Here is a 10588-nt window from a genome sequence, read left to right on the forward strand (position 1 = left end):
CTGTATCGCTGTATTCTTGATCTTAGTGTTTTTCTTCCACAGTTCAGTTCAGTTGCTCAGTTGTGTCTGACTCTTTGCGACCCCATGGACTGCAGCACACCAGGCCTCCCTGTCCATCACCAACTCCCAGAGTTAGTAAACTCATGTCCATTGAGTCGGTGATGCCATCCAACCATCTCATCCTCTGTTGTCCCCTTCTCCTGCCTTCAATCTTTCCCAGCATCAGGGTCTTTTCCAATGAGTCAGTTCTTTGCATTAGGTGGCCAAAGTATTGGAGTTTCAGCTGCAACGTCGGTCCTTCCAGTGAATATTCAGGACTGATTTCCTTTAGGATGGACTGGTTGGATCTCCTTGCAGTCCAAGGGACTCTCAAGAGTCTTCTCCAACACCACAGTTCAAAAGCATCAATTCTTCAGCACCCAGCTTGCTTTATAGTCCAACTCTCACATCCATACATGACTACTGGAAAAACCATAGCCTTGACTAGACAGACCTTTGCTGGCAAAGTAATGTCTCTGCTTTTTAATATGCTATCTAGGTTGGTCATAACTTTCCTTCCAAGGAGCAAGCATCTTTTAATTTCATGGCTGCAGTCACCATCTGCAGCGATTTTGGAGCCCCCAGAAATAAAGTCTTCCACTGTTTCCCCATCTATATGCCATGAAGTGATGGGACCCAGATGTCATGACCTTAGTTTTCTAAATGTTGAGCTTTAAGCCAACTTTTCCCACTCTTCTCTGTCACTTTCTTCAAGGGGCTCTTTAGTTCTTTGCTTTCTGCCATAAGGGTGGTGTCATCTGCATATCTGAGGTTATTGATATTTCTTCTGACAATCTTGATTCCAGCTTGTGCTTCATCCAGCCCAGCGTTTCTCATGATGTACTTTGCATATAAGTTAAATAAGCAGGGTGACAATATACAGCCTTGACGTACTCCTTTTCCTATTTGGAATCAGTCTGTTGTTCCCTGTCCAGTTCTAACTGTTGCTTCCTGACCTGCATACAGATTTCTCAAGAGGCAGGTCAGGTGGTCCGGTATTCCCATCTCTTTAACAATTTTCCAGAGTTTGTGGTGATCCACACAGTCAAAGGCTTTGGAATAGTCAATAAAGCAGAAGTATTTGTTTTTCTTCCACACCTTCTCTTAATTTGGTATATACATTCAATGTCTTTCTCCTGGTTTTAATTCTCCCTGTGGTATCTCAGATTATAGAGTGAGATACTTGAGGGGTTCATCAGGTGCTGATCCTTTGAGAAAAGTGTTCTCCTTTGACTGCCTGTCTAGCTCTGTTGGTGGGCACTGTGGGTGGGCTTGGCTGGACCGTTATAATGAAGCAGCAAGAACTAGATGACTACAACCCAGTGTTCCACTTCTGAATTTCTGAATCAGCGATTGAGTCAAAAGGTGACTAATGAACAGTTAATCTGATGTTTTGCATTTATGGATTTCCATTTAAAAGGTGATGGCGCACAGACATTTTTTTCCTCCAGAAATCAAAGAGTTAACATAGAAATTAGATCTAGCTTCCTTTGTGGCTCAGACGGTAAAGTGTCTGCCTTCAATGCCGGAGACCCAGGTTCGATCCCTGGGTCGGGAAGATCCCCTGGAGAAGGAAATGGCAATCCACTCCAGCACTCTTGCCTGGAAAATCCCATGGACGGAGGAGCCTGATAGGCTACAGTCCATGGGGTCGCAAAGAGTCGGACACGACTGAGTGACTTCACTTCACTTCAGTTTTTACCAAGAAAGTTTACACTGATGGTCAAAACACCTGTTTTATTATATATTTAAATATTGATTAGTCTATTAATTTTTCAATTTATCAGTTTTCAGAAACAAATCCAAATAGTCTACATGCTTCAAGGAAATTTTAAAATGCATGTTTATTTCTTCAAAATTGTAATTACTGTGAAACTCTTTTTGTTGTTCCCGCTATTTTGTAGTTATATCTAGTAGTCACATTTGGACAAAATATCTAGGCTTCTCACTAATAGTACTTGAAGATTTTATATTTAATTACATGTGTTGTCTGTTACTTCCAAGACTTTCTTGGGGCCACATTTTGGACATTTTATGGAGCACTTTCCCTCCCAACCCCCACAAACCAAAAGCTGTTATTAAATTTACACTGCTGCTTGGCCATTTTAGAGTCAAGAAAGTGTGGGAAGTGCATGCATGGAGGATGCAAGTTTTCGATTCTGCCAAAAGGAAAGAATGAGAACATGATAAATAAGGCAGAAGAATTGCTCTGACTGAAGATTTCAAAACTATACCTCCCTCTTCCTCTGATTTTGAACGTGGTTCCACGTACGTCTGACATGCAGAAGTTGGAGATGACTTTTTCTGCAGTGCCTAAAGGAGCAACAAAAGATGGATCAGGTGCCTTACCATCACTTTATTTCCAATATTTTAAAATCGGTGTGGTAAGCTAACGATGTCAATTGTTACTGATGTTAGAGGGGGCATTTTTACCTAGAGATTAAGTATAAAACCTTGGAATGGTAAAATCTTTTTAAAAAATTTTTATTTTATATTGGAGCTATAGTTGATTAACAGTGCCTTAGTTTCAGGTGTACAGTCAGCAATACGTGTATCTCTTTGTTTTCAAATTCTTTTCCCATTTAGGATTTTACAGACTATTGAGCAGAGTTCCCTGTGCTATAGAGTAGATCCTTGTTGGTTCTCTATTTTATATATAGCAGTGTGTATATGCTCTGATACTGTCTCCTCCATATCTACTGCCACTGTCCAGACTTCTGCCTCCTTCAAGTATCTCCCTATCCTGCAGAGAATGTTCTGCCTCTCCTTCCTCCCATATTCTCCCTTCCAATAAGATCACCAATTTTACTTTTTAAAAAAGGTATGATATTAAAATTTTTAAATTTTTATTTCAATATTGTTGATTTATAATGTTTGTTTCAGGTGTACAGAAAAGTGATTCAGTTATATATATGTATACGTATACATATTCTTTTTTAGATTTTTTTCCATTATAGGTTATTACAAGATATTGAGTATAGTTCTCTGTGCCATGCAGTTTATCTACTTTGTGCCTGTTTATTTTACATATAAATATGTATATATTTTAATCCCAAACTCCCAATGTATCCCTCTGCCCTACTTTTTCGTTTTGCTAACCATGAATTTGTTTCCAAGATCTGTGAGTCTGTTTCTGTGTTATAAATAAATTCATTTGTATCATTTTTTTTAGATTCTGTGTGTAAGCAATATCATACGATATTTGTCTCTTAACTTCACTTAGTATGATAATCTATAGGTCCATCCACGTTGCTGCAAATTGCATTACTTCATTTTTTTTATGGCCAAGTAATAGTATGCTGTATATATGCACCACATCTTCTGTAGCCATTCATCTGTTGATGCACATCTAGACCGCTTCCATGTCTTGGCTGTTGTGAATAGCGCTGCAATGAACACTGGGGGCATGCATCTTTTCAGATTATGGTTTTCTTCACCTATATGCCCCAGAATGGCATCGTTGGGTCATATGGTAGTTCTACTACTAGTTTTTTTTTTTAACTTTTTTTTTTTTTTTTTTCTGATGATGGCCATTCTGATTAGTGTGAGGTGATAGCTCATTGTAGTTTTGATTTGCATTCTCTAATAATTAGTGATGTTGAGCATCTTTTCATGTGCCTCTTAGCCAGCTGTATGGCATCTCTGGGGAAATGTCTATTTTGGTCTTCTGCTCATTTTTGGGTTGGGTTTTTTGATATTGAGCTGCAAAAGCTGTTTGTATATTTTGGACATTAACCCCTTGGTCACATCATTTGCAAATATTTTATCAATTCTGTGTATTTTCTTGTTTTTTTAATGATTTCCTTTGCTGTGCAAAATCTTACAAGCTTAGTTAAGTCCTGTTTATTTTTGTTTTTATTCCATTACTCTAGGAGACAGATCCAAAGGGATATTGCTACAACTTATGTCAGAGTGTTCTGCCTATGTTTTCCTCAAAGAGTTTCATAGTATCAGGCCTTACATTTAGGTTTTTAATCTGTTTTATTTTTGTGTATGGTGTTAAAGAGTGTTCTCATTTCTGGGAATTTTAAAGATTGTCTATTCCTGTCAAATCCTCTAAGAACCTTCTTCCAACTTTGGGTCCAGAGTTTTGCTTGATAATACCTCAGCCTGATGATTATAATAAGTTCTTACACACTTCCTATCCCATTACTTTTGACCTCAGAATACTCTCCTTTAAGCCAAGTTAAATTTTCTAGTTGCCATGGACAGGTAAGTTGCTTAATGTGCAGCAAAATATAGGAGATATTTGGGGGTCAGACAGACTGCAGTTCAAGTCTCACTTCTGCCATGTCTTAGATGTGCAACTGGTCATTACTCAACATCTATAACCTTTATTCATTTATTCAAGTCATCCAAAAAATCACTGACGTAAATGAAGCTTGTACATACAGAATGTGCCAGCACTAGCCTGGACATGGAGTGTACATTGTGAAACACAACTGATATATTTCCTGCTTTCCAAGAGCTTAGTTTCTGAAGATACATGAGAATGAGTTGCCAGTGACCATCCAGAGGCTAAGTTCTCTGATAGGGATAGCCCAGGCTTGGAAATGAGGCACATTGTGTAGGCAAAACTTTTAGGGAAATTACATCAAGAAGGAAATGGCAACCCACTCCAGTACTCTTGCCTGGAAAATTCCATGGATGGAGGAGCCTGGTGCAGGCTACAGTCCATGGGGTCACAAACAGTCGGACGTGACTGAGCAACTCCACTTTCACTTTCATATAAGAAGAATGACTGGGGGTAGTCAGATGTTCAGGAATAATCATGAGTACCTTGACACTCCTAGGTTGTTGGGTTATAACGCGAAACAGAAACAGTGAATATAACACACCAAGAGTGCATCTGACAGGTCGGTACTGAGTCAGAAAGCATATACAGACTAGGTACCATCGTAGACAATGGAGATGCAAAAATGAGTAGGATACTGTCTTTGCCCTCTTGGGTCTCAGCGGCCCGAGGTCCACCCCTAGCTGTGTAGGCGGCCTCTATTACTGCTCTCGTCCCCACTGTATTGTGCTTTCCTGCTCCCATGTCTTGAGACCACCAGTGTCGCGAAGTCAGGAATGCTTCCGTCATAGATACTGCGGTATCTTCAATGCTGAGCAGTGCCTCGTGGACCTTTATATTCATCTTACCCCCATAGCAGATGGGGCTGGGTCCCTGTTACATCATTTCTCCCTTACTTTTTCAGCTTACACCTGCCCAACTTTTAACTCCTCTCCCTGGAAGCTTTTATTTGCCTGAAGCTTTTCTCTGTCTGATTAGGTCCACTCAGTTTGCATATGAGTGCAGGAAAATTTAAGCACCACCCCAGCAGCTCTCAGTGGCATGGGATATATAGTTGGTATAGAAAACCTCAGCTTCCAGCGCCTGGGATGACTCTGAGGCATGTCTTCTACACTGGCTCCATGTTCTCCCTAGAGGATTTAGATCCAGTTACCCCAGAGCAATAACTCAATGGATAATTTACACTCCCTTCTTTATCTTTGGAGATGGAAATGGCAACCCACTCCAGTAATCTTGCCTGGAGAAGTCCTCAAACAGAGGAGCCTGGCAGGCTGCATGGGGTTGCAAAGAGTCAGGCATGACTGAGCAACTGTCACTCACTCACTTCTTATCTTTCTTTCTCCACTTCCTTACCAGTGATTCCAGGGATTTCCATAGCTCCCAAAGAAACTACTTACATTTGAATCTGCCCAGTCCGCATCTCTTCAAGAGAGATAAGCTTCATCTAAATTATTTCATCTGATTGATGATTGTCATTTATAACTTTATTGTTACTTCTGTCTCAGGTATTCCTTTGGAAAAGGTGTATGGATTCATTACATATTCTAATGTATTATCTATAGATTATAAGATTAAGTCAAGCATCTATCTGTGGATACTTTTTAAGTTGATCTGTCTTTATACTTAGAAATGTCTCTTAATAGTAAACATCCCTGGTGACTCGGATGGTAAAGAATCTGTCTGCAATGCAGGAGACCTGTGTTCAATCCCTGGGTTGGGGAGATCCCCTGGAGAAGGGAATGGCTACCGACTCCAGTGTTCTTGCCTGGATAATTCCATGGACAAAAGAACCCAGCATGCTACAGTCCATGGGGTCTCAAACAGTCACACACAACTGACCAACTATCACTCATTCCCTCAAGGTCTCTCCGGCTGCCAAGTCTCTCTCCTGTATTTAGGGAATTCTGCCTAAAAAGAGCCCATCTCGCATGATAGGAATGGAAAATGTCAGGTACTTTTGTGGCCACAAGTGGGCACATGACCTGGGCATTGACCATCAGATTTATCTATCTCTACTCTCTCTAAATTGGAAGCAAATGTCATAGAGAAGTAGGAAAGGCCTAGAGTTGATTCTGTTGAGAGATGGGAGCAGAGACAACAATTCAAATGGTACCTTCCAACACCCAGTGTTGGTGGTGGCACATGGCAGGACCCAAGACCTCCAGCACGCCTGCACCCACACAATGTCACTTGAAGATTTTTGAGCATTGCTCCTTCCCTTGCAGTTTCTGAGCCTGGCTCTCCAGTCCTCCCAGAGATCCTTTGATCTCTCCAGTATCTTCCATAAAAAAAATTCTTTCTTGCCAACATGTCAAGGTTGGTTTCTATAGCTTGTAACTAAGAATGGTGTCTGTCAGGATAGAACCAGGAAAACAGTCTTCTGCATATTTCAGGCAGATGGGATTTAATGTAGATAATTGGTTAAAAGGGTGATAGAAAATCTGGCAAGAAATGGAGAAACAAAGGAAGCTGCAGGTCAGTAATAGCTGGAAGCTGCTATCTCCACCAGGGTTGGAGGGACAGGGGAGGAAGGGAGCCCATTGTCTGACAGGAGCTAGAACCACACAGGGATGCCTGGAGAGGGGACCAGTGGGATCCAGGATCTGGAAACTCATAGGAAGGAAGGGTGAGAGGGAGAGAAAGAAAGATCTGATCGTCTTTCTGTTTCTCTCCCTCCAACTTTATACCGTGAAAGTGAAAGTGAAGTCGCTCAGTCGTGTCCAACTCTTTGTGACCACATGGACTGTAGCCTATCAGGCTCCTCTGTCCATGGGATTTTCCAGGCAAGAGTGCTGGAGTGGATTGCCGTTTCCTTCTCCAGGGAATCTTACCGGCCCAGGAATCAAACCGGGGTCTCCTGCATTGCAGGCAGACACTTTACCATCTGAGCAACCAGGGAAGCCCAATTAACTGTAAGTAACTACCAGAAGCTAGAGGGCAAGGGAGCCTGTAGTACACAACAGAATAGAGGAAGAGCCAGAAATAGTTCTGAAAGCCAACAGGCAGTTGACATGCCCATGTCCTAGAAGTCCAAATACTTTAATTAAAAATTTTTTTTATTAAGAGTAACAAATTGCTTTGCCATGCTGTGTTAGTTTATGCTGTACAGAGAGGAGAATCATCTATATGGTGTATAGATATATCCTCTCCCTCTTGAATCTCCCTCCCACCCCCATCCCATAGCCATGGAGCACCAAGCTGACCTCGCTGTTCTATACAGCAGCTTCCCACTAGCTATCTATTTTGCACACGGTAATGTATATATATATATAGGAGAAGGCAATGGCACCCCACTCCAGTACTCTTGCCTGGAAAATCCCATGGACGGAGGAGCCTGGTGGGCTGCAGTCCATGGGGTCACCAAGAGTCGGACACGACTGAGCGACTCCGCTTTCACTTTTCACTTTCATGCATTAAAGAAGGAAATGGCAACCCACTCCAGTGTTCTTGCTTGGAGACTCCCAGGGACAGGGGAGCCAGGGGGCTGCCGTCTATGGGGTCGCACAGAGTCGGACACAACTGAAGCGACTTAGCAGTAGCAGCAGCAGCAGTGTATATATGTGTTAATCCTAATCTCCCAATTCGTCCTCCCTCCCCTTCCCCCAACACCCTTTGTCCAAATCTCCATTCTCTACATCTGTGTCTGTATTCCTGCCCTGGAGATAGGTTCACGTGTACCATTTTTCTAGATTCCACATGTATGCATTAATATACAATATTTGTTTTTCTCTGACTTCCCTCACCCTATATGAGAGATTCTGGGTTCATCCACATCTCTGCAAATGACCCACTTTCATTCCTTTTTTGGCTGAATGTGTGAAAACAACAACCAAGCAGAGGGCTGGGATTTAATCTTGTGCTTTCCTAACTTTTCAAAAAATAGGGAAAGAAGAGAATTTCCCTTAAGCTGAAGCACCAGAGAGAAGGAAAATGAGGCAAGAGTAGGGCCCTGGATGTCACGGCTCTGAAGCAATCAACTCTGCCAGACTTCTGACTGGACTTCTACCAACTAGATCTGTGAATTATTCATCAAGTCTAGACAGGAGACTCAGAGCGCTTATCCAGGAGCTTTGGGTATCATAGCTTCTAAGCCAGGCTATTCCCTGGGTAACATGGGTTATTAAGTGAGGATAACAGTGCTTGCCAACTTTCACTGGGCAAGGTGAGGAGCAGCGAATAATGAGGATTTTTAAATACTAGGCAAAATAGAGAAATGAGTCGCAGCACGAATCTTAATTGATAACTTAGAGACAAGCGCATTCGCTCTCACAGTTAGAACTGATGGTGTTGTCCTAGATGAATTCTGTGAATAAATGGAATGTAATCTCTTTGTTACTGGCAGTGCATACGAGGAAACAAAGGTCTGGGTTTGGATTTGTGAGAAGGAACTTGGTATAGAGACAAAGCTTCTGAGCTCATGCCAACACAGAATGAGCACATTACAAATATTTGTTCCTTTCTTCTGTCCCCTTTTTTATCATAGCTCTAATCTAGAGGGCAAAAAAGGGAGAAAGTGGAAATACTTTCTAGAAAATGATTTTTTTAGAAACCCCAAACTCAATATTCCTGCTTATTATTGAAAAAAAAACCCAAACTCAGTATTCCTGCTTATTGTTGAAAACACCAAAAATCCACAGGCATTGTAAATCAAAGACCGTTTACTTAGGATTTCAGACATTCTTTTTAAAAAAAAAATCATCTGCACTTACTTTGTTTCTTAAAAAATCCTCATTTACCATGGCTGCTGTAAAACGCCTATGGATTTCTATTTTGTGTGGGGTTTCATTCTCAGCGGGTGTCTGGTGTTTCTGTGACCCAAGCAAGGAGTGAGTCCCTGTGACTTTACCACACTCTTTCTTCTGGACACAGATGGAAATGTGATCACTTCAAGGCCCATTGCAAAGGAGCTGGGTCTCTGCCACAGGTCAGCAGCAGTCAGGAGGGTTGCCAAGAGACGGTACAAAACATAAGACCCCTACATCTCCCTCCGGGCTTCTGGAGCAGCCTTCTCCAGCTCAGCTGCTGGGATTTCAGTTCCTTCACTGAAATCCAAACACATCTGTCCCCAGGACAGGAAAGTGCTTATTAAATGACTTCCTCCATGCTGGCTAACCTTGTTTTTTATTCAGCCTTTGAAGACAGTGTGGGGCCTGAGTGAAAAGGGGGCCATTTCAGGAATGGAGGCAAACCCCAGGGATGGGTCACTGGAGTGGAAGCGTGCCAGCCAGCATTGATACCTGTGGGGCAGCCATTAGAGTACTCACCGCTTGGCTTGTCTTTGAAACATCAGCTGCAGCTCAGACAATATCAAATCTCCCTTACGCTTCACCCTTGCATGGGCAACCTGCACGCCTTCTCTCTCGTTCTTCTGATTGTTCATGGGCACAGTCCTTTTAATCTGTTTAATATCATAGCACAACAGAAATATTTATCACTTCATTTATGTGTCAGTTAGGTGTCTTCAAATATCGATTTTGTCATGACTTTCTGTTTTGGAAAGTATGATTTCAACCCAAAATGTAATCTTTTTTTTGTGAATATATAGGAAGGATGGTAGTGTCAAGCCAAGGTGGTGGAGGTCAAAAAGGTAAGTCTTCCCCATCAATTTTTAGAATTAGGTTGCCCTGCAGGGCCCTATTCCAGACAGGCCAAGAACCTTCCCGGGATGGGGAAGATCCATGTTCAGGGTCTCTGGGTTAGAATGCTCAGGGGGGCAGCTCTTCTCTTCCTCCCATTGTTTCCAGTGGTGCTAACCCCACACTGGACCCCTAACCCTGAGGCTTCTCGTGGAGGCTGGTGCTCTGGGACCCCAGCAGCAGCCATCGCTCCCCCTGAGTCTATCTCACCCACTCAGTCATTTACCATGGTACCCGAATGGCCATCGTTGCAATGTCCTATTCTTTCAGGGCTATTTTAAACATATTTCCTTATTCCTTTTAGTATTAAATTCCTCATTCCAAACAGAATGCTATGTCCATTCACTTCCTATTGTGGTAAAGAGTTATCTCACATCCTTTATCCTTCCTCTGCCCTTCCAGTTTATTACACTACAGTTTTCACTCTTCTGCAGTTTCTGACTTTGGAATAGTCACTATTGAGCCAAGACACCTACTATTATTATGTTTCCTTTCTTATTCACTTAGTATTTTGTCCTAGAGCTGATAAATTACTTATGTTTTAAAAACTACTTAGTTTTCTCTGTGTGTGTTTTACAGTTTCCCAGCCCTCACTCCAGTACTCTTGCCTGGAAAATTC

At 42.0% G+C, this 10588-nt stretch overlaps 1 long non-coding RNA gene across 5 annotated transcripts in view; it reads left to right on the forward strand.

Moving 5' to 3' along the window:
- The window catches only part of LOC113897078, a 111139-nt gene extending 100552 nt beyond the window's left edge, over positions 1 to 10587 (forward strand). For all 5 annotated transcript variants that reach the window (XR_003512238.1, XR_003512241.1, XR_003512242.1 and 2 more), the window contains 3 exons: positions 2149 to 2379; positions 9879 to 9920; positions 10549 to 10587. This is a non-coding gene — a long non-coding RNA (uncharacterized LOC113897078). The remainder of the gene's footprint in view (positions 1 to 2148; positions 2380 to 9878; positions 9921 to 10548) is intronic.
- Position 10588: the final 1 nt, after the last annotated feature.

This window comes from Bos indicus x Bos taurus, chromosome 8 (assembly GCF_003369695.1).
Source record: "Bos indicus x Bos taurus breed Angus x Brahman F1 hybrid chromosome 8, Bos_hybrid_MaternalHap_v2.0, whole genome shotgun sequence".
Taxonomy (NCBI): Eukaryota; Metazoa; Chordata; class Mammalia; order Artiodactyla; family Bovidae; genus Bos; species Bos indicus x Bos taurus.